We start from the raw sequence: 22,907 nt of genomic DNA on the forward strand, positions 1-22,907 counted from the left end.
AGTATTGACTGAAAAAAATAGAAAATATAACATAATTGACGAACAGGATGTTTTTTTAAGCTTAGAATCAGTATCGACAATCTCCCGGAATCACCAGCGCTAGTCACATAATCAAATATTTTACATAATAGGCCTAGATATACATGTTTATTTAATCTTATCCATGAAATATGGTGCTATATCAGTCAAATATATTTCATATTTTTTAAGAATAAATATGAAATATAAATATGAAAGTGGGCGGAGTCAAAACTCATATTTATTTTAAGGGACTTCTTTCGCCATTTTGTTTGAAAAATCTGATAAATACAAAACAACTTTTTGTTGAATTTCGTTTTGAAAACTATCTAGAATGATGGAAAATGGTCTAACTAAGAAAATAAATCCGAACGTCAATATCTTTAATACAGGCGTTTAAAGGGTTGTTTACGTGACGTCACAATGTAGCGCCAAATATCGCGTGCAAAACAAGACGCATCTATATTACTGCGCGCTGTACAATTGCAGTTGCGTATCAAGCAAGAGTGTTCGTAACCTTATTTCTTTCATAATTAAATTAAATAAAAAGGTTATTTTTTCATTTTTCGTGAAATATGGTAAATATTTTCACTCAACATGATAAAATGCCACATATTTTCACTCGCCGTCCCGGCTCGTGAAAATATGTGGCATTTTATCATGTTTCGTGAAAATATATTCCATATTTCACTCAAACGAAAAAATATCCTCTTAATATTAAGATTATTGAATATAGCCCATATACAATATAAAAAAGTTTGTTTCAAGCGCCTGTGCCCGGAATATAGATCTACCCAAAGGTTTTTCACAGTCTATATATTCTTTATGCAGTGAGCAATACATAATATTATTACATACAGTGCATCCCCAATATTAATATAAGTTAATTCTGATCTGAGTATCATTATTTTCCTAAAATATTTCATTTCCTACAGAAATAGCTTTCATAAAATTGCAGGCGCTTGTAAACAAAACTTTCATTTTCAAAACAAGAAACACAAGTTATTCATTCCAAGTGTTTCCAAAATTGCTACCATTATTAATTACCATTTATGACCTATCTTTCATAAACCATATTGTAAATATATAGAGCAATCTCAGAGAAACTTACAATTTCTAGCAATTATAACAATTTGTCCCTCAGCAAAACTAAAATGCCCATTTCTATATATTACAAAGATATTGCAAAATTTAAAATGTTGCAAGCTCGGTTTGATTGAGCCTGTTCATGGACGGTACTGGAAAGTGCAAGTTACCGTCCACGCCCCCTAGCACCGGCTTAAGCAAAATTCAACATTTAAACATGAAATAGTAAAATTTTGAATTTAGAAACATCCGCAGATGTGTTCATACGGCGGTTATCATGGAACCTTCAATGTGACACTTCCGTGCCATTCCATGAAAAAGCGGCGTACGGTCCCCAAGTAATAAAAAGCGTGTGCCGTAAACGAGAAAACAATGGGCGGAACTAAATAAAATGGAATTTTGAAAGGGGATCAGAGGTTATGAAGCCTGCGTATCACAGATAAGACGTCAAAAGACAAATTTAAAAAGCAGGCAACATATTCTAAGGGTGATTCAACATTATTCAAGTAGGAATATTGGTACCACCCTACTAGAAAATGCCGAAAAGTTGAAACTAAAAATACCACAAGCACAACAATAATGTCGTGCTGAACGATCTTCAAGGATCGAAAATATAACATACCATCACATATCAAGACGACATTACCATATATCTTACTAACAGCACAATATATAAAATGGCAGTATTTATCTAACCACATAACAATAACTGAAAACCACAGACCATTTATCAAAATCACAGTACCATATATCAAAGTGTCACTTGGTGAGAAAAATGTGCAGCCTGACCGAGTCTCGAACCCAATACCCTCGGAAAATAGTTGAATTGTCTCGGACGTGTGTAACCAAGTGCTATTTTTAAGGTTTTTGCTATTTTTCAAGAAAGGTAACTCTGTCGGCCTTGTTTGATTTTAATCTTTACTTTGTGTGATTATGTCCCCTTGACCACATTTGCTATTTGCTCAACCATAACGTTTCCCTCCTAAAGTTAGGATCACTTGAGGCCATTCTTTGTGTTAAAGAAGTTATTGCATGGTCATTGTGACATGAAGATGTGTTGATTTTATATTATTAATAAGGATTTGGATTGAGGAATTGGTATTTGTATGTTTTATTCATTTGTTCTTAAAAGTTCTAATGTCAACTCAATGAAGACTTATAGTAATTAAATACAGTTGTGGATTTGATAACAGTTATTTTGATAAATTTGTATTGTTCTTGAGTGTTAGAATTCAAGATGGCAGCATATGTTCTTATCTTATAGTTATTCCTAGAAATCACTGTTTCTATTTGTATTGCACTGATGTTTGTAAATTACAGTTTACAGCATAATTAACAGCACAGTGAGACAGGTGTGAGTGACAGAGGTATATTTACAGAGTCTGATCCACAATTGGTATATTATATTTATATGTCATTGTTTATATATTTTTGGAGCTATATGTATATTTTTAAGTTGAGCATAATTGTATATTGTTTTTTAAGTAAATGATTAAGTGGTCACTAGATGCAGGTACAATATGATGTAATACATTTAAAGATGTATTTTATGTGTACATGATTTATTTACATGAGATAAAATGAATGGTCTATCCATATAGACTGATCTGTTGATTAAGTATATTTAAGGTACTGTAGTGTATACAAGTCATACAAATGTATAAAACTATATATTTCATGATAGTATGGGATGTTTGGTATTTATACTTTCAGGGCTTGGTAGATGTGATGTAACTGTGATGTAACAGGGATGTAACTGTGATTGATGCGATATGATGTTTATGTTGTACGATGTATGATATATGATGTTTGATGTGGAGAAGTACTTTGTAACCTGTAATAAATAGTGTCCACTACAAATTAAATTGAAGAACCAGTATTACCCTCAGTTTTGTTCTTTTATATATACAAGGCAAAAAGACATTGGGGTCACACGTGAATTTCTACATACGAAACCATTCGATACAAAACAATAGCAGATGATAACAGACGCCACGGAAACAAACGACAATTTACGCATGCGCGGATCCATATTAAGTATACGTTTGCCATGCCTAATTGCCAAAAAACACACGGCAACATGAACAAAATCGACTCGTGATAAAAACAGCATTAGCTATTAGAACGGCATTAACAGCTATCAATATCACATCACATCGCACCAACTATTAAAACCACAGCACCATCAATCAAAATGAAATTGCAATTTATCAAACTACAGCACCATATTAGTCAGTGCCACAACACCATTTATTAAAACTACATATGTACGTATTTGTTTGTTTGTTTGATTGATTGGGTTTTACGTCACACCGACACAGTATAGGTCATTTGGCGACGTTCAAGCTTTACTGGCGGATGAAGACCTCGGTTGCCCTTCCGTGCATTATTTCAGGCACGAACGGACACCTGAGTAGAAACACCGACGTTCCTTAAGCTAGCTGGATAGCTTCCTCACATGAAAAAATCCAAAGTCGCTGTCGGGATTCGAACAAACAGAGGTGAGGGGCAAGTGGTTTGAAGTCCTTAACCACTCGGCCACGGACGCCCCCTTAAAACTACATGACCATGTTTCAAAAGGACATCACTACGAGGATGTTTATATAGAAGGCAGGTATGGACTTTTTATTGTCATTTGTTTGAAGATAATATAAAAATAAAAATATGAGATATATACTGTATGACATAATCAAATCATTATAGAAAATAGTTAACTTATTTATAGGCATATTATGCCTTAGAAATCCATATTTCTTAAATTCTTTAGAAATGTAAAACATGTGTTTAACAATGTTTTGATAATGGGCCAACAGTATGTAAAGTCTATCTACCAAATAAATAGCACTGAACATGTAGTTCTTAGTCATAAAAGAAGAAAAATGTAAACAATGCAGTATATTGACTTCCATACAAAATTCTAATTCACTCTTATTGTACCACCTTCCAACATAAAAAAACAGCAAAAGATAATTTATGCATATGGCAAATGAGTATTTTTGGAAACTGTAAAAAGATGCCAAAAATAAAATTATTATTGAGAAATAAAAATGAAAGTCTTTCTGAGGCATAATGGGCCTTTAAGCCAACAGAACATGGCAAGGCGGTGGGTGTGGCCTAACATCGCAGTTATGGAGTCTCAGTAATTCAACAGGAGCACCGCAAGCATCGTGTTCATGCTCGTCTGTTACAAATCTGAAGTTAAAAGCGGCATAGCTAATAAAAAAACTTCTTTTCAGAATTATGCACATTGTCTAAAAACTGCACCTTGTCATGGTAGGTAAGTATTCGATGTTTCATGTCGATACTGTAAAATATTTTAACAATGGGCAACATTAAAGAGTCTGCACGACGATAACGACGACGGCGTCGCAGCAATCACGATAATTCGAACTTGTCTTCGACGAACACCCCTAAATTAGAAAGGCATAGCTAAATCCACACTAGCAATAGCTTTCACAGAAGCGGTGGATCCATCGCAACGGCGGTGGAGAATTCGTCGCAGAAGCGTTGGATAAAAATATGGCCGTTTGCTGTTTTCTAATTTTTACTTTATGTTTTAATGTTTTACTGGAAACACCTATTGCGACTGGAGCTTATATATGCACTCTTCCTACTTTAAACACGCACACGCGTCAATTTATTGTCATTAATGCAAACTCATATGTATATAAGAAAGATTCATTTGCATTCATATTAAATATCATTGATTTTGTTTGTCTACGAAAGCTTGCTTAGAGGTGACAGATTTCCTTTTTTTGTTCCCACGGCACAATTATCTCTTGGTAAGGAGATATTTTCTCTTGTTCCCCTGAGATATTGCCTAATGGCCAAAAGAAGAATACGTAATGGTGGCTAAGATATAACATGTCAAATTTTGATCTTTCTCTTAAGACAAAGATAATGTCTCCTGGTCACAGTGATGGGAACGTAGTGATATATCGTGTTGACGAGACACATGTCGAGGAAACGATAATGAGATAAATCCTGCGACATATACAAAGAGGTGCAAAATGTCATCTGTGTACCACCATAGATTACACAAGTCAAAATGTTAATATAACATTTATAACAACAACGCAAACATGTAAAGTCTTGAACATATATAACTTGATATGTCTTGTAACGCTTGAACTGTGCTCACTCTATGTCAAGGGAACATTCTTGTAGACGATAACAAACTTCCTAAACCGCCTGGCGCACAACCCTCAACATTTTCTTATTTCTTAAGTCAAACACATCAAAGGACTGATTCGTGATTTTTTTTGCGAACCGCAGTGTCGCTTGGGATAACACGACAAAGGGCCAAACAAAAATCGTTATCGCCTTGTCGTCTGGTCGCTAGCGAAACACGCCAAACAGCACATTATATCGCCACGTTATTTGTCGAATCGAAGACTTAGCTTATTGGCGCTTTGTTTCTCGTCGTATTACTGCTATACAGCCTTGTCGCTCAGTGCATATCTAATGACTGATTTGTAGCCATATTTTCTCTTGGCGCTTGCGCAGAACGACAACACGACAAGGCAAAAATGCGCTGTTTTGCGTTTTATGTCACATTGTTGCGTTCCTGTTGCACATAAACAGAGAATAATCAAAGGGCTGTAAGCTCTGTGGTATTTTCTGATCTTTGCAATCTAAATCATATTGACTATCGTTTTTTTTCCTGTATATGTTTATTTTAATATACAATAATTCATCTTACGCAGCGACTGCGTTTAGATTTTTTCTGTAACAGTTTGAGATTGATACATATGGAATTTTGCATGACTAGACTTGCATCAAAAAATCATTTTTCATTTTTTATGACAGCAACACTTTATCCTTGCATATCGTGGCTACTTCCTTAAAAAAATACTTAATAAAAAGTTGCCTCGACTAGGATTTGAACATTAGGTCTCTCACACACTAAACGAGCGCGCAACCTCTGCACCGTGGTGAAGTAATACATATGCAGCTTAAATAAAAACAAATACATTGTACTTCTAAATTGAGAATTTCCATTTCGCGTTTGTAATCCTTATTAATTTCGAGGTATTTTGTTCATGATAAATCTTCTCGCCAAAAAAGTCCGACATGTATATATTCCACTACTCGACAGTCAGTTTTATTTGTGTACTACGCTCTGGAGTATTCGACATAGATAAAAATAGCATTTTCATTGATAAAGCTTTACGGAAATAGCCGATTATTTTTCATTGGGAAAAAGATATTCATCGGCAAAAATTTGTGATTGTAACCTCATATTTCTATTGACTAATCTAAACTTTTAATGCACTGAAATTCGTTAAATGCCTACATTAAAGATTATTCTTTCTTTTAAATTGCTGGTTTATAAGCAGTTTTGAGTGAGAACTACTTTGCGTTGTTAGGTCTGTAAAGGCCTCAACAGACGGTAGGATTTAGTTGTACAGCACTAATTAGAGATAAGATGTACAATTTTCAAAGCTATACAACACTTGCATTCAGACGGTAATTCTACACTGTAAGAATCATCTGAGGTTTCCCCTAAAAAGGATCCCTTTACATTGATCCTTTACATACTTTTCTCACTAAATACTTTTTTCACCATGAGTAATGATTGAAACACCTCCATTTTTAAAAAAATATATATATATATTTTTTTTAATGTGAACCCTGACCGAGACTCAAATCTGGGACCCTCGGCTCGGAATACCGTACTGCGGCTCTACTGACTAAGCTATCGGGCCGCCTACAAACTACCTCACCTCCCCTAATCAGATAACAATTCAATACCGTGACATAATCATTTTCGTAATAATTTGGGATTCGAACATAACACAACTTTGGGTCTCCTGGAGAGTTTTTCAACATCATTTTACCCCATATTACTACTATGTTTACCTTTTAGCCCTAATTGCTCTGGAATTTCATTCATTACACCCATTATCAGGTGATAATTTGGTTATCTGTTACTTGTCATTGTGAGAGGTCTGTAAAAATCGGTACGACAAGATTTTCAAAATAGAACATGTCCTATCCCTTACATCTAGACTTAAGGTTTCCGAAATCAAGAACTAGTAGCCTTCACGCATTAAGATTTGCCTGAACATCTTAGTTTTATTTGGTGTTGTACTTCAAAATCCTACCGTCTGTTGAGGCCTTAAGGAAATTTTGTGTTAGACCGTGGATGTTAGCTTTGTATTGACTGATCTTGCGATCAGAAAATACAAAAACAGCTCAAGATAGACGGTAAATAAGTGATAATAATTTAATGTTGCAAAATATTGTGTATGTTACATGACATGTTAAATCATCATTATTGATATACTCGTGTTTTTAAGCAAAAATCTGTTAAACAGTTTTTATTCGACATTTATTTTCAATCAGTCATGTCAGCATTTATGTTGGTCATTTTCTAATCCAAATAATAATAATAATAATAATAATAATAATAATAATAATAATAATAATAATAATAATAATAATAATAATAATAATAACAACATTATTATTATTATTATTATTTATGATAATAAAATAATAATAATAACTAGAAATGTTTCCATAGGACACGGGTGCCCCACCGCGCCTCTGTTCTGTCAATCTTATGACTATAGGTAAAATATTTTTTTAAAAACTAAAAAAAAAATTACTTAGAAAAGGAAAAGAACTTTACAAATACTGAAAAAAATTCATAGGCAAACCCCAAGGTGCATAAGTACACATGCTGACCAACATTCTTGTAAACTTTCAGGCCTACAAATGAAATATGTTTTGAGCTATGCATGAACAAGTTGAAAATTGCAATTTTATACTACTGTAAGTCACGGGCAATAACTCTAACACAACTGAAAAAAAATCCACATGCAAAGTCCCAGGTTCATAGCTTCACAGTGATGTGAATCATTATTCCTGTTATTAAGTGATGTTGATCATTATTTCTGTAAAGTTGGTTGATTCTAACCCAAGCACTCAAGGAACAAATAACAACATAATGAAACGGTTTTTACTACGTCAATGACCTCTTCAAATACTTGATAAATCCACAATGAAACCCCAGGTGCAAAATATGCTTGGCAACTTTCCAATAAGATTTAATGACTCTATGTCAAATCCTTTTTTGAGTTACATGCGACACAAGTTGAAAATTACAAACATTATCTAAGTCAAAAGCAATAAATCTGAAAATACTAAAAAAAATCCAGACAAAAATACCCAGGTGCACATCTGCACATGCTGATCAACATTCCTGTAAAGTTTCATGACTCTAGGTCAAATACTTTGTGAGTTACATGCGACACAAGTTGAAAATTGCAAAATTTTACTAAGTCAAGGGCAATAACTCTAAAAAAAAATTAATTATCCAGTTGAAAATACCCAGGTGCACAATTATACATGCTGATCAACATTCCTGTAAAATTTCATGACTCTAGGTCAAATACTTTTTGAGTTACATGCGGCACAAGTTGAAAATTGCAAAATTTTACTAAGTCAAGGGAAATAACTCTGAAAATACTTAAAATATCCAGACAAAAATACCCAGGTGCACAACTGCACATGCTAATCAACATTCCTGTAAATTTTCATGATTCTAGGTCAAATACTTTTTGAGTTACGTGCGAGACAAAAGAGAACGGACGGACGGAAGGACGGACATGCCAATAATTGGGGTTTATGTGCTTTTTCTTTGATCTTTATGTGGCATTTTCCCCCATGAACAGGTAAAATAACCACATAAACCAGTCAGTTAATGGGATTTTCTTCTTTTTTAAACCAAAATTATGGACGGAATGAAGCTCATAGACCATAGAATGTTCGTCCTCCGGACGGTCGGACGGACGGATGGACGGACGGGCGGTTCTAAATGCCCGCCACTAAAGTGGGGCCACAATAATAAATAATAATAACAATACAAGTTATCGGCTTGTCTTTTGGTTAGGAAATACATCAATATATACTTAAATACTTTTTCTCGTTGCGAAGATAAAATAAAAAAATCAACAACAAAAATACAAAATTAATACATTCTTTTTGATATTATCAAGTATAATATATTACAATACATAATAGTTTTGTTCGAAGACTTTTTTCAATACATTTCGGTGTGCTTTCAACACGAACATATCTAAATATCATTTGTGGGCAGTGATCAAAACATGCACTTAAAACATTAAATGTGTTAACTTAAGTTGTCATTTTTTTCCAGTAACTGATCTGATTCGCAAGTATTTTTTTTTATTGGTTTACACAATAATAAAATCCGGTGTTTTCTTCATGGCAAACATTTGATCACACTAAGGTATAGTGAGTGAATTTAAATATACATTATGAGGGAGGTTTCATTTTATATTTATCTGAGCAAATTTGTTAATCATTTTTCCAAGTTAATTGTTGAGTTTATGGAGCTTTTAGTGAGATGACAACTTTTCCCGGAACGTGATTGTAGTAATCGGTAAGACGGTAACTTGCAGTAACTCCTAGCACCGGCTTAATAAATTATATTTTATATATATTTCTACTGCGTTACTAACGCAGTTAAGGGTATTTATGCACATTTTGATCATTTTTTTTTTTGTAATTTACGTGCAATTGATAATGCGTAAATTGCTTTCTGATGGTTTCTTTACAGAATTACACATTCAAATTGATTTTCAAAATTTTCATTAAACTAAGATAAATCTGGAGACGTGCTGCTTTAACAGCAAAATAATAAAGACCACTTTTGGTAATTAACGTGGTTTCTAAGTGCCATTAATAATGTGAAACTTGCTTCCTTTTGGTTACTTCACAAAATTACACATTCAGATACATTTTCAAACTTTTCATGAAAATTAACATGAATCTGGAGGCGTGCTGCTTTAAAGGAAGTAAAGAAACACATACACTGGTGATCATGGTATCTTCAATGTAAAGTGTTCGTGCTATTCCATGAAAAACGGCACATTCTCCCCAGGTGGTAGACAACTTTAAACGAGAAAGCAATGCGCTATATTAATGATCTGGATTAAAGGTCAAAAGACAATTTTCAAGAGAAGGCAACATATTCAAATAGTTATTATACAGTATTTATGTAGGAGACTCAAACACGCATTTAAAAATGTCCAAGAGATTATACGATTTCATGTGTTCACCTATTTGCCATGTAAGGATTTTCTAGATTAAATGTAATAAAATATCAATTATTACTTATTTGTATATGTACATTTAATAACTAAATGTTTACAAATTGTTCAGTATATTAATAATCTATTAAGAGTCATAATTCTTATATTTTTATATTATTATTATCATTATTATTCATTAATATATATTATTATAGAACGCTTAAGCCGTCATTTATGGAATAGCGAAGAACAGACGCTATCCGTCCTATGAGTGAAGTTAAAAATGTCAAATTGAGGGATTTTAAAATACGACCAACACAATAATAATGTCAAGCTGAACGATCTTCAAATAAACAATATTTTTATCCGATTACTGTGCATGTTTCATAACAGAGTAATACATGTAGATAAAAATATCAAAATTTAAATGACTGTTTAGTCGATTTCGGCGCCTTTACCAAACCAATTACATTTAAATTGACGTAGAAAATGTGTCTATTGCAAATTGTTCAAATCCGTATATGACCTTAAAACACAATAATGCTTATTAAAGACATTTACTACAGTTTTATGAAAAAAAATTCCTTTCATTGAATTTTCTAAATTTCTTTTCTGATAAGTAAAATTGAATAGCGAATTCAAAGAAAAAAGAAAACTAGATAATCTATATGTTTACTTGTTAGTTTTTTTGTTGTAAAATGGCAGTTTCCATGGTAACCGTATATATCAAAACTGACAAAATAGTGGCACTGTGAGGATAACTTTATCTAATGTCCCTGTTTACAATAAATGAATATGTTTCTTTAAAATGTGAGTTTTTCAAGCTTTTAACTTCACGATATCATTTCTTTACTCAGATAACATATGAATTAGCAAGTATTCAGGGAAAAAAATGGAACATTTCTGAGATGTTTTTATGTTTTTTTTTTCTTTCTATTCATCATCATAGCAAATATACAGGAAAAACAAATTGGAACATTTCTTAGATGTTATTTTTTCTATTTATCATCTTTTAATATTTCGCTAAAACTTCTGTGCCCACATGTCTACCAAGTAAATAAGTGGCGTCGCACTTTCGTCACTACCACTATTGGGCGTGGGAACGCGCGCGTAATCATCATTAATGTTGTAGATACTAATGGTAGGAGAAATACTTTATCTGAAGTTGACTAAACAATTCTCTTATATATTGTTCTGACCCGATCTCTTTCTGAACATTTAGAACTATTTATTCTGTATTAATTACTCGTTATTTGTTTGTAACCGAAATTTAATACATTTATCCGAGTACTATTCAACTTTTTTTCTTATTGTAGTTATTCGTAGTTATCTTTCTTGGATGCGCATAACGATGCGCACATTATACTACCGAAAGCGTCTTTAATTATTGGTAAAACATTTTGATAGATTATTATATCTTACAAGTTAAGCTTACCAAAATTCCTTTTTCTAGGGCAATACTACATTAATAAAAATATGGTTATAAACAGGACTCCAGAAGCTGGAACAAAAAAGATTTGCATGTATCTTTAGCATATTAAAGATATACATTTATAAAAGCTTAGAAGGGTGCTCAGAAACAAAATCGTAGGAAACAATGCTGCTGATGATATATTATAAGATAGTACAAACATGATGCCGCCCTTTGAGAGATTGATTTTTGTAACCGATATATGAATTGTGTGTAAAATGCGCAACAATGAGGAACTAATGGTCGTTAGCCAACACTCGCTACCTTAATTCATTCTATAATTAATCAACCGATAACGATTGTAAAGCAGCAACAAAGAGATGAGTTTCCTTTGACTTGAAACGGCTTTAACTGACCGGACAATTTAACCTTGAAGTAAACAACATTATGGAACGCCATAGCTGCCTAATATTCACTCTTATCGAGTCGTGATGTCCTTTGGATAAAGAGTGATGTCGTTTTTATAGATGGTGCTATGGTTTTGAAAGATGTTGATGTTATTTTCATATATGGTGATGTCGTTCAGATAGATGGTGATATAATTTAAATAAATGATGCATGTCATGTTATAAACGGTGCAGTGGTTTTGATATATGGTGATGTCATTTTAACAAATGGTTCTCTGATTTCAATACTTGGTAAGGTCTATTTGAAATATTGTGCTGTAGTACTGATCGATGGTGTTGTCGTATTACATACGGTGATACCGTTTTGATAAATGGCGAAGTCAAATTGATAGATGATGCTGTAGTTTTGATAAATGGTGACGTTGTTTTGTTAAACGGTGATGTGGGTTTTGAAGATGGTGCTGTAATTTTGAAACATAGTGATGTCGTTTTAATAGACGGTGCTATGAATTGGATAAATGGTTATCTCGTTTTGTAAGATGGTGCTGCTGTGGTTTTTATAGATGGTGCTGTTATTTTGATAAATGGTTATATCGTTTTGTTAGATGGTGATGTCGATTTGATAAATGGTTAGGTCGTTCCTTTAAATGATGCTATGACTGTTATAGATGATGCTGTAATTTTGATAAATTGTTATGTCGTTTTGTTAGAGGTGCCGTGGTTGTTATAGATGGTGCTGTAATTTTGATAAATGGTTACGTCGTTTTGTTAGATAGTGCTATAATTTTGATAAATGGTTATGTCATTTTGTAAGATGATGCTGTAATTTTGATAAATGGTAATGTCGTTCTGTTTAATGGTGCTGTAATTTTGATAAATGGTTTTGTCGTTTTTAGTTAGTGCTTCAATTTTGATAAATGGTTATGTCGTTTATTTAGATGGTGCTGTTGTGTTTATGGATGGTTCTGTAATTTTGATAAATGGTTATGTCGTTTTAATAGACCGTGCGGTGGGTTCGATAAATGGTAAGGTCGTTTTGTTACATGGTACTGTGGTTTTTATAGATGGTGCTGTAATTTTGATAATTGGTTATGTTGTTTCAATAGACTGTGTCTTGCGGTGAATTTGATAAATGGTTAGGTCGTTTTAATTGATAGTTCTGTGTTTTTGATAAATGGTAATGTCGTTTTGAAATGTTGTTATGCCGTTTGGTATATGGCGCTGCCATTTAATACATGGTGCTGTGATTTTTGTAGATGGTGATGTCTTTCTGAACTATGAAGATGGTCATTTACATATTTCTGAGAGAAAAAATGGCAAAACCTCCTTTAAATGCTTTTTTCTCCAGGCAGAGTTCAGTGTGTAATTAAATTTTGTAGGTTATAAGTTGTGTTTTATTTTAACAATTGTTTGGAAATAATTTTACTAACAGTGCTGGACCAATATTTCTCAAAATCATATAAGGACTCTTAAAAAGCACAAAAAGACTGCTGGAAAACTTTTTTTATCAAAGCTGTGCCTTTCAACAAAGAGACTTGGGACAGTGTTGGGATTGTGTAAAAAGTAACTCTAGAAAAAATAAATATACTGTATATATATTATATAGACTAAATATTATATATACAGTATATATTTTTTTCTAGAATTACTTTTTTCACTATCCCAACACTGTGCCGATTCCCTGTGGTTTAAATACACTATCTATACCAGTTGTTAATAGGGCCTATAAAACGGAAACCTAATCAGTGATCAGCCAGCTCATTTATCTCTCAAAACTTTTATTATATACTTATAAATAAAATACTGATGAAATAAAATGCATATATTCTTTATCCGTATTTTTCACTGCAGTGAAGCATATTTCCCGTATTTTAACTGCAGTGAAACATATTCCGTTTTTTACTGCAGTGTCTTGCCGGTCTACTTTCTGCTAAATTCAGCCAATGCACACAATTTATGGGAAAGTCTTTCAAACTGTGATGTCAAAATATATAAACTTGATTAAAATACATTAAAAACATCTGTTGAAGAATGGGAATGGACAGTCTGGGTAGGAACTGGCAAGGGGATACTAGCTTCCCATGCAGTTGCAACACAAATTTTGTCACGCGAAAATATTCACTGCCTCTCTGAGCCGTATCCTGTCTCTAATTGTTGTTACACCGCAAATTCATTAAATTGACTTCGTTTAATTGTCAAACAAACAGGTCATCTATAAATAGTTCTTCATCATCGTAATAAAAAAATCTCAGAACCATATATCAAAATAGTTACCATTTATAGAAAGAACATCCCCATGCATCATAATATTATAACAATTTATAAAAAGAACATCACCATACAACAAAACAGTATCACCATTTATATAAAGAACATCACCATAATTATATCAAAATAGTATAACCATTTATAAAAAGAACATCGCCATACATAAAATGGTATAACCATTTATAAAAAGAACATCAATATACATCAAAATAGTATAACCATTTATAAAAAGAACATCACAATATATCAAAATAGTATCACCAATTAAAAAACAACAGCACTATATATAAAATGACACCTTCAGGTACCAAAGTGTCACCGCGATATATCAAAATGACATCACAACTTATCATTACCACAGCACCATTTATCAAAACCACAGCCCAATTTATTTAAACTACAGGACCATCTGTCACAACGACATCACCATTTATCAAAACCGCAGCACCATTTATTAAATCCATAGCATAATTTATTTAAACTACAGCACCATCTGTCTAAACGACATCATCATTTTTCAAAACCACAGCACCATTTATTTGAACCACAGGACCGTGTGTCACAACGACATCGCCATTTATCAAAACCACAGCACAGTTTATTTAAACTACAGGACCATCTGTCACAACGACATCACCATTTATCAAAACCGCAGCACCATTTATTAAATCCATAGCATAATTTATTTAAACTACAGCACCATCTGTCTAAACGACATCATCATTTATCAAAACCACAGCACCATTTACTTAAACTACAGCACAATCTGTCACAACGACATCACCATTTATCAAAACCCCAGCACTATCTATTAAATTCACAGCACCATTTATTTAAACACAGCACCATCTATCAAAACGACAGCACCATTTATCAAAACCACAGCACAATTTATTTAAACTACAGCACCATCTGTCAAAACGACAGCACCATTTATCAAAACCACAGCACCATTTACTTAAACTGCAGCACCATCTGTCACAACGACATCACCATTTATCAAAATCCCAGCACTATCTATTAAATTCACAGCACCATTTATTTAAACACAGCACCATCTGTCAAAACGACAGCACCATTTATCAAAACCACAGCACCATTTATTTAAACTACAGCACCATCTGTCAAAACGACATCACCATTTATGAAAACCACAGCACCAATATTTTTAAACTGCAGCATCTTCTGTCATAACAACATCACCATTTATCAAAACCACAGTACCATTTATGAAATCCACAGCACCATTTACTAAAACTACAGCACCATCTGTCAAATCGACATCACAATTTATCAAAACCACAGCACCATTTATTAAATTCACAGCACCATTTATTTAAACACAGCACAAGCTGTCAAAACGACAGCACCATTTATCAAAACCACAGCACATTTTATTTAAACTACAGCACCATCTGTCAGAACGACAGCACCATTTATCAAAATCACAGCGCCATTTATTTAAACTAAAGCACCATCTGTCAAAACGACATCTCCATTTACAAAAACCACAGCACAATTTATTAAATCCACAGCACCATTTATTTAAACTACAGCACCATCTGTCAAAACTACATCACCATTTATCAAAACGACAGCACTATCTATTAAATTCACAGCACAATCTGTCAAAACGACATCACCATTTATCAAAACGACAGCACTATCTATCAAATCCACAGCACCATTTCCTTAAACTACAGCACCAACTGTCAAAGCGACATCACAATTTATCAAAACCAAAGCACCAATATTCTTAAACTACAGCACCATCTGTCAAAACGACATCACCATTTATCAAAACCAAAGCACCAATATTCTTAAACTACAGCACAATCTGTCAAAAAGACATCAAAATTTATCAAAACCACAGCAACATTTATTAAATCCACAGCACCATTTATTTAAACTACAGCACCATCTGTCAAAACAAAACGACATCACCATTTATTAAGACCACAGCACCATTTATTAAATCCACAGCACCATTTATTCAAACGACATCACCATTTATAAAAACCAAAGGACCAATATTCTTAAACAACAGCACATTCTGTCAAAAAGACATCAAAATTAATCAAAACGACATCACCATTTATCAAAATCACAGCATCAATTACTTAAACTACACCACCATCTGTCAAAACCACAGCACCACTTATCTAAACCACAACCCCATTTATTAAGTCCACAGCAAGTCCACCATCTGTCAAAACCACAGCACCATTTATTAAATTAACAGTACAATTTAAACTACAGCACCATCTGTCAAAGCGACGGCATCATTTATCAAAACCACATCACGATTTACTTTAACTACAGCACAATCTGTAAAAACGACATCACATTTGTCAAAACCTAAGCACCATTTACTTAAACTAAAGCACCATCTGTCAAAACGACATCACCATTTATCGAAACCAAAGGCATCATTTACTTACACTACAGCACCATTTATCAAACCATTTACATGTATTAAATTCACAGCACAATTTATTTTAACTACAACACCATCTGTCAAAACGACATCACCATTTATCTAAACCACAGCGCCATTTATTAAGTCCAAATCACCATTTATTTTAACTACAGCACAATCTGTCAAAACGACATCACCATTTATCAAAACCTAAGAACCATTTACTTAAACTACTGCACCAATTGTCACAACGACATCACCATTCATCAAAAACCTGGCATTATCTATAAAATTCACAGCACAATTTATTTTAATTACAGCACCATCTGTCAAAACGACATCACCATTTATCAAAACCACAGCACCATTTACTTTAACTACAGCACAATCTGTCAAAACGACATCACCATTTATCAAAACCACAGCACCATTTACTTAAACTACAGCACCGTCTGAAAGAACGACATCACAATCTATGAAAATCACAGCAACATTTATAAAATCCACAGCACCATTTATTCAAACTACAGCACCATCTGTCTAAACGACATCACCATCTATCAAAACCACAGCACCATTTATTTAAACTACAGCACCATCTGTCAAAACGACATCACCATTTATCAAAACCACAGCACCATTTATTTAAACACAGCACCATCTGTCAAAACGACCGCACCATCTATCAAAACCACAGCACCATTTATTTATACTACAGCACCATCTGTCAAAACGACATCACCATTTATCAAAATCACAGCACAATTTACTTACCCTACAGCACTATCTGTCAAAATGACATCACCATTTATCAAAATTACAGCACCATCTATTAAATCCACAGCACCATTTATCAAAACTACAGCACCATGTGTCAAAGCGACATCACAATTTAATAAAACCACAGCACCATTTACTTGAACTACAGCACCATCTGTCAAAACGACATCACCATCTATCAAAACAACAGCAAAATGTATCAAAACCACAGCACCATTTATTTAAAGTACAGGACTTTCTATCACAACGACATCACCATTTATTTAAACTTCATAACCATTTATCAAAACCACAGGACTATCTGTCAAAAGGACATGACCACTTTAGAAGTGTTTAAAATTATAAGGCAGTTTTGACGTTCCATACAACATGATGCTTTTCTTCTGAAATAAACAAATGGACTCGCCCGATTTGAAGTGGGAGCAGTAAGTATTGACATACAACGAAAAAAAAGTTTAAACACGCAAAATGACAACGGCGCGCTTTATATACATTCTGAATGCTTAAATTGAATACTAATTAAAAACACTATTTTACTTTGTAATATAAATTGTTTGGAGTAATCTCCCAATATTATGAAATAATCTTGAAACAGAAGTTTTCTTATTCTTCTACTCTAGATAATAATGTTCTAACAAATTTACTCATTTTAATTATTTATCAGAATTCTTTTTTCCTGTATAACTCTAACCAAATATGTGCATATGTTGTTTTTTTATTGCAAGTACCTTATGTGTGGAAAGGAATTTACATAAGTCACATTTAACTTGCTTTCCAATCCACGAAATATATCTGTGTGATTGTATATTCTTACTGTATATATTTATGTTGTATAAATAGAAATACAATATTGTTTAAACTAAAGCCATGATCTGTTGAAACACATAGACTGCTTGTTCAGAATATATGCCAAGAATTGGCGCAATTTTGAAAATGCACCAAATTCATGGAAGTTTACATAGTAAATGCATTTTATGCAAGATCTAAATTATTTCTACTCTCGGTTTAATGTAAACATCATCAGAAAATGACAAATATCCGGTTTCTAATATCACGTGAATCAACCAAGCTCCCTCATCAATAAAGTAGGACCCGCATCAGCAGCTAATTAGTAAATAGCCCATCGATTTCCACAGCGCTCTTTGTCTACACGCTCATTCATTTAAAATATCTGTACAAAAATATTGTTTACTATAAAAAACAACGGAAATACTGTGCCGCTATGATAATGTGAAAGTGACGTTGCATTTTTTGTGTAGACAATAGTTTACAATCTTTATCTGAATAGGTAAAACAGGGTTTTATGAAGCGAATATAGAACCTGATAAAAGTCAGAATTTTAAATGCCATCATGGCAAAGTTGGTAAAGTCATTGGGATGCAATACAAATATTTTTTTTACGAGTTCGAGCCTCACAAGTTGTTTAACTTTTTCCTTTCTTTTTGTTTCCCCCTTTTTTCAATTTTACTGAAGATGCAAATGAATTGGAAAATAAAGGTAGTTTTATTAAAATAATTTGAATATACCGGTTATTACATTTTTAACCTGTGTAGTGTGACAAATGCACTAGCCATAGTACTTGTTCGTGTACGAGTATTTCGTGCCAATTGAACTATATTGAAATAATTTGTGTACATGTATTCATTCCGTTTAGTATTCGGTATAAGGATGTACATGTACCAACTTACAAGATATTACTTTTGGTAACAAAAAATTGTGAAATGAGAAGTTAATAAAAATTAACACAACACTTACACTTCTTTACGTCAAGAAAAAATTTAACATATTCGTATTTTTTATATAAACATTTGTATATAGAAATAATTTTTTAGAAAAAAGTACAACCCGAACCAGTCTTGCATTGATATTTAACTAGAAGATTAACTGACAACGTTACCTACTGCGCTACGCTGACAGTTGATCAATTTTTCAATATTTTAATTTATATAGCAAGCCTGCGAGTCAAAAGATAATAAACACAATATGATAACTGTTTTACACCGTAATAGTGGACTTGACCGCCGCGTCACTAAATAATTATCCTAAACAGACAGCACAAACAATGACTACCTAAATTCCGTATAGTGCCGATCTTGTACATTATTCATAGCTATTTTACCGAAGTTTATTAAAACTTTTAACGTCGAGCCTGATTTAAAAATCGGACAAAAATTGCGTCGAAAAACTGAACATCGCGACGAAAACTTTTTGACATGTCATCGCCAGACAACTTGGGCGTACAGGAATAATGAGAAAATCTATGTAATTAAGGAATTAATGTTTCTGCATCTATGAACAAAGGTACAATGAAAAATCTGTACAAAGAAAATTCACATTAAGGAAAAACAAATGAAGCTCCGTGTCCAAACAGAAATACCTCGATCGCCACTGTGTCAACAAGGAAACGGCAAAGACACAAGTCTATGTATTACGACCCTTAATAATGCTATGTCAGCCTTCACTGAGACGGTGAATGCATTATCTGAATCAAGAGGATCCGGGCAGGCGGAAACAGAAACTTGATCAGCAAGCAACATTAGTTGACATTTACAAAGGTAAATCTTCAGAAATACATTTTCAACATCATCATCTAGATGAAATTAAAGACTAGCTTCTCAGTCTCCTTATTGCATTCCAGCAAGTCAATTTTGAACTTAGATACTGTAACGGAATCCTTGACTAAAAAATTGATATAGGACGAATTCATGCATTTTATGGGAAACAGTTTTACAAATACCACTCTAGAATCGCCTCGGAAGCAGTCAGACACGCAAACCTATCAATTGGGCAATCCGTGATAAAGAAAATTTTCAGCTGATACTGTGAGCTACCCGGACTTAACAATGTTTCACTGCCAGTCCGTACATCACGATTCAAATTTTCGTGCTCAATCATAATCAAGAACGACAACTACAAGGTCATTCCCAACTCTCCTACATGGAACACAACGAATTCAAAATCGGCAGGCGAATCGTGACACAAAGAGGAACTGATATGTAACATTAATAGGAACAAAAAGGGCTGATATAGACGAGACTGACCCAGACTTCTAATGTTTAAATAGTAAATCAGATAGCCATTCAAAAACGTCTTGCCAGAAATTTGAATACAAAAAATGCTACAAACATCCAGCGAAATCAGACTTACTACTTTTTAGAGCATCTACACCAGTTAACATTAATAGCTTAAGAGAAGAACTAAGGAGTCATCCCAACAATTTTTTTGTCAAGTATTTAATATGTAAGAACTGCAAAAACAGGCAGAGCAAGTGGACAACTTTAAAGTCAGAGCAAGATAACAACATTTTCCAAGGCCCTTTTAAAACTATCTCATGGACCATTATAGAGTTTCACCAATTTGAATAGCATTAAGAATATTCTGTCAAGAAAATACTAATCGTAGATTTATCATCAATTCATAATGATTAAAGTCATTCGAGTATAAATGAACTAATAGAAAACGATCAGTGCCGTCTTTCATATGTTAAAATTGACGATGCAGTATTATCTATACTGACAAGAACCGGTTGAATCGGGTGATGATCCCCGAATAGGTTTTGTACACAGAAAAGTATACCTCTTGTAGTTTCAGAGTTATATCCCGGACAAAGTTCAAAGTGCAATAGTTTCAAACTTAGGCAAGACAGATTTACTGTTCTTTGCACTGTTCATACACCAAATGATCTATCCACCTACAAAGTTTCTTATTTATATCTCTTATAGTGTCCGAGTTATGTCCCGGGCAATTGTCAAAATGCAAATATGAACACTGGGAAATAACTTCACAATTAAGCAAGGCAGTGTTAGGTTTTTTCACTGCACTTCTAACAATTGAGATCTATCTTCCTACAACGTTTCATGTTGACATATAGTATCAGAGCTATGTCTCGGATAAAGTTCAAAGAGTAAAAATAAACAAAGGGCAATAACTCAAAAATTAAGCAAGGCAAGGGTATGGTTATTTTGCATTGCTCTTGTACCAAATAAGATCTATCCAGACAAGAAAAGCGAAGCAATGACGGGCCACCAGACGGACGGACAGACGGACACAGTGGCAAATTAAGGCTATCCCTTGGGGAGCAAAAAAAACGTGTATACACAGTTAGTGTTTATAAGTCGTTTCTCGCCAAAAAAATGACAAACTATCAATTGCTATTTGTTGGATTGCAACAATAATATCATTTTTGAATACCGTTGGACATACAACATGTCTTGAGTATTTAGGCTTCATTTTTGATTCTTCAAAAGTTGAAGCAAGACCGCCAAAGGAAAAAATAGAGAGAATCATTGAGTATATTAGTACACTACTTAACAAAGAAATCATGTACAAAAATAAATCTTTTCATGCTCTTTTGTCATTTTCAATTTGCATCAATGGTTAAAATTGCTGGTCGAAGTTTTGTGTCGTATATGACAAATCTTTCCGCACCAGTAAAATAATTGTGTCATCTGAAAAAAAAGTGGGACTCTGCATTGAGCAAACACACATGCACACTACTGGCATGGACAGTTGTAAATCATTTCCTTCAAAACAGTCAGTGACATATAAGTGTGATAGCTTGCCTCCAATGACAAACGATTAGTAATGCATTTTATATCATATTGTCACTATTTTCTAAACTTAAAGTATAAAACCATTAGGTTGTATTTGTGTGGCATACGCTTCAAATATAAAAAATGATAAAGATTCACCCTTATAAGTCTTTCACTTGTTCCGTGGTTTTAATTTGATCGAATATAAGATTAAGTATTTGTATATTACATCTAAAAATATCATACAATCTTTACAGGATGCGGATTAAATAACATTTGTCTTTGTGAAATATTTCTTTTTTTGTCATTGAACAATGCATAGATTAAAATAAATCTTATGAAACTCGAACCTATTTTCAAAAATGAGGAGTAGACTTTGATCTTTACACCGGGAACACAAATTCCTTATTTCATCGAAATCTATGAAATTGTATCTTTTTAAGTAACAACTGATAATGTAATGTAGCTAGGACTAGTTTTCAGTATTTTTTGATGGATTATAATCATCATAAATCGTGAACCATCACGTGACTCAGCCGAGGCATCTTTTTTCGTAAATTTGGTCCGACTCCAGACCAATTTATTTGAAAGACCCCGAATAACCAGTAACAAATTACCATATTCCTTGTTAATTGTGTTAATATGTTACATGGATGCATATAATATTTTACTAGATGCAAATATTTGATAGAACAAATTAGTACGAGTAACAACCTTACATTTTAAAGATATTTTATAGTAGCGCCTCCTAATTTATATGTCTTTCTACTGATATTATATGAATACAATAAAGCATTATTCTCATGAGTTGCCTTAGCTGAATAACAGAATAAGTAATACATATTTATCTCTTTAAACATAGAACAGTGAATCGTAGCAAAAACCCTTATGCTTAGCAATATTTTGCTTATTTATTTAAAA

At 33.2% G+C, this 22,907-nt stretch overlaps 1 protein-coding gene and 1 long non-coding RNA gene across 2 annotated transcripts in view; one reads left to right on the plus strand and one right to left on the minus strand.

Moving 5' to 3' along the window:
- The window catches only part of LOC132755155 (uncharacterized), a 70,136-nt gene that overhangs the window by 15,429 nt on the left and 31,800 nt on the right, over positions 1-22,907 (minus strand). The gene's annotated exons all lie outside the window — the stretch shown is intronic.
- On the plus strand, positions 739-2,983 carry LOC132755154 (uncharacterized). Its single transcript, XR_009629169.1, has 3 exons — positions 739-2,208; positions 2,425-2,500; positions 2,818-2,983. It is a non-coding gene; the product is annotated as an uncharacterized LOC132755154 (long non-coding RNA).

This window comes from Ruditapes philippinarum, unplaced genomic scaffold (genome assembly GCF_026571515.1).
Source record: "Ruditapes philippinarum isolate M1 unplaced genomic scaffold, ASM2657151v2 ctg2780_1_1_1_1, whole genome shotgun sequence".
NCBI classification, from domain to species: domain Eukaryota; kingdom Metazoa; phylum Mollusca; class Bivalvia; order Venerida; family Veneridae; genus Ruditapes; species Ruditapes philippinarum.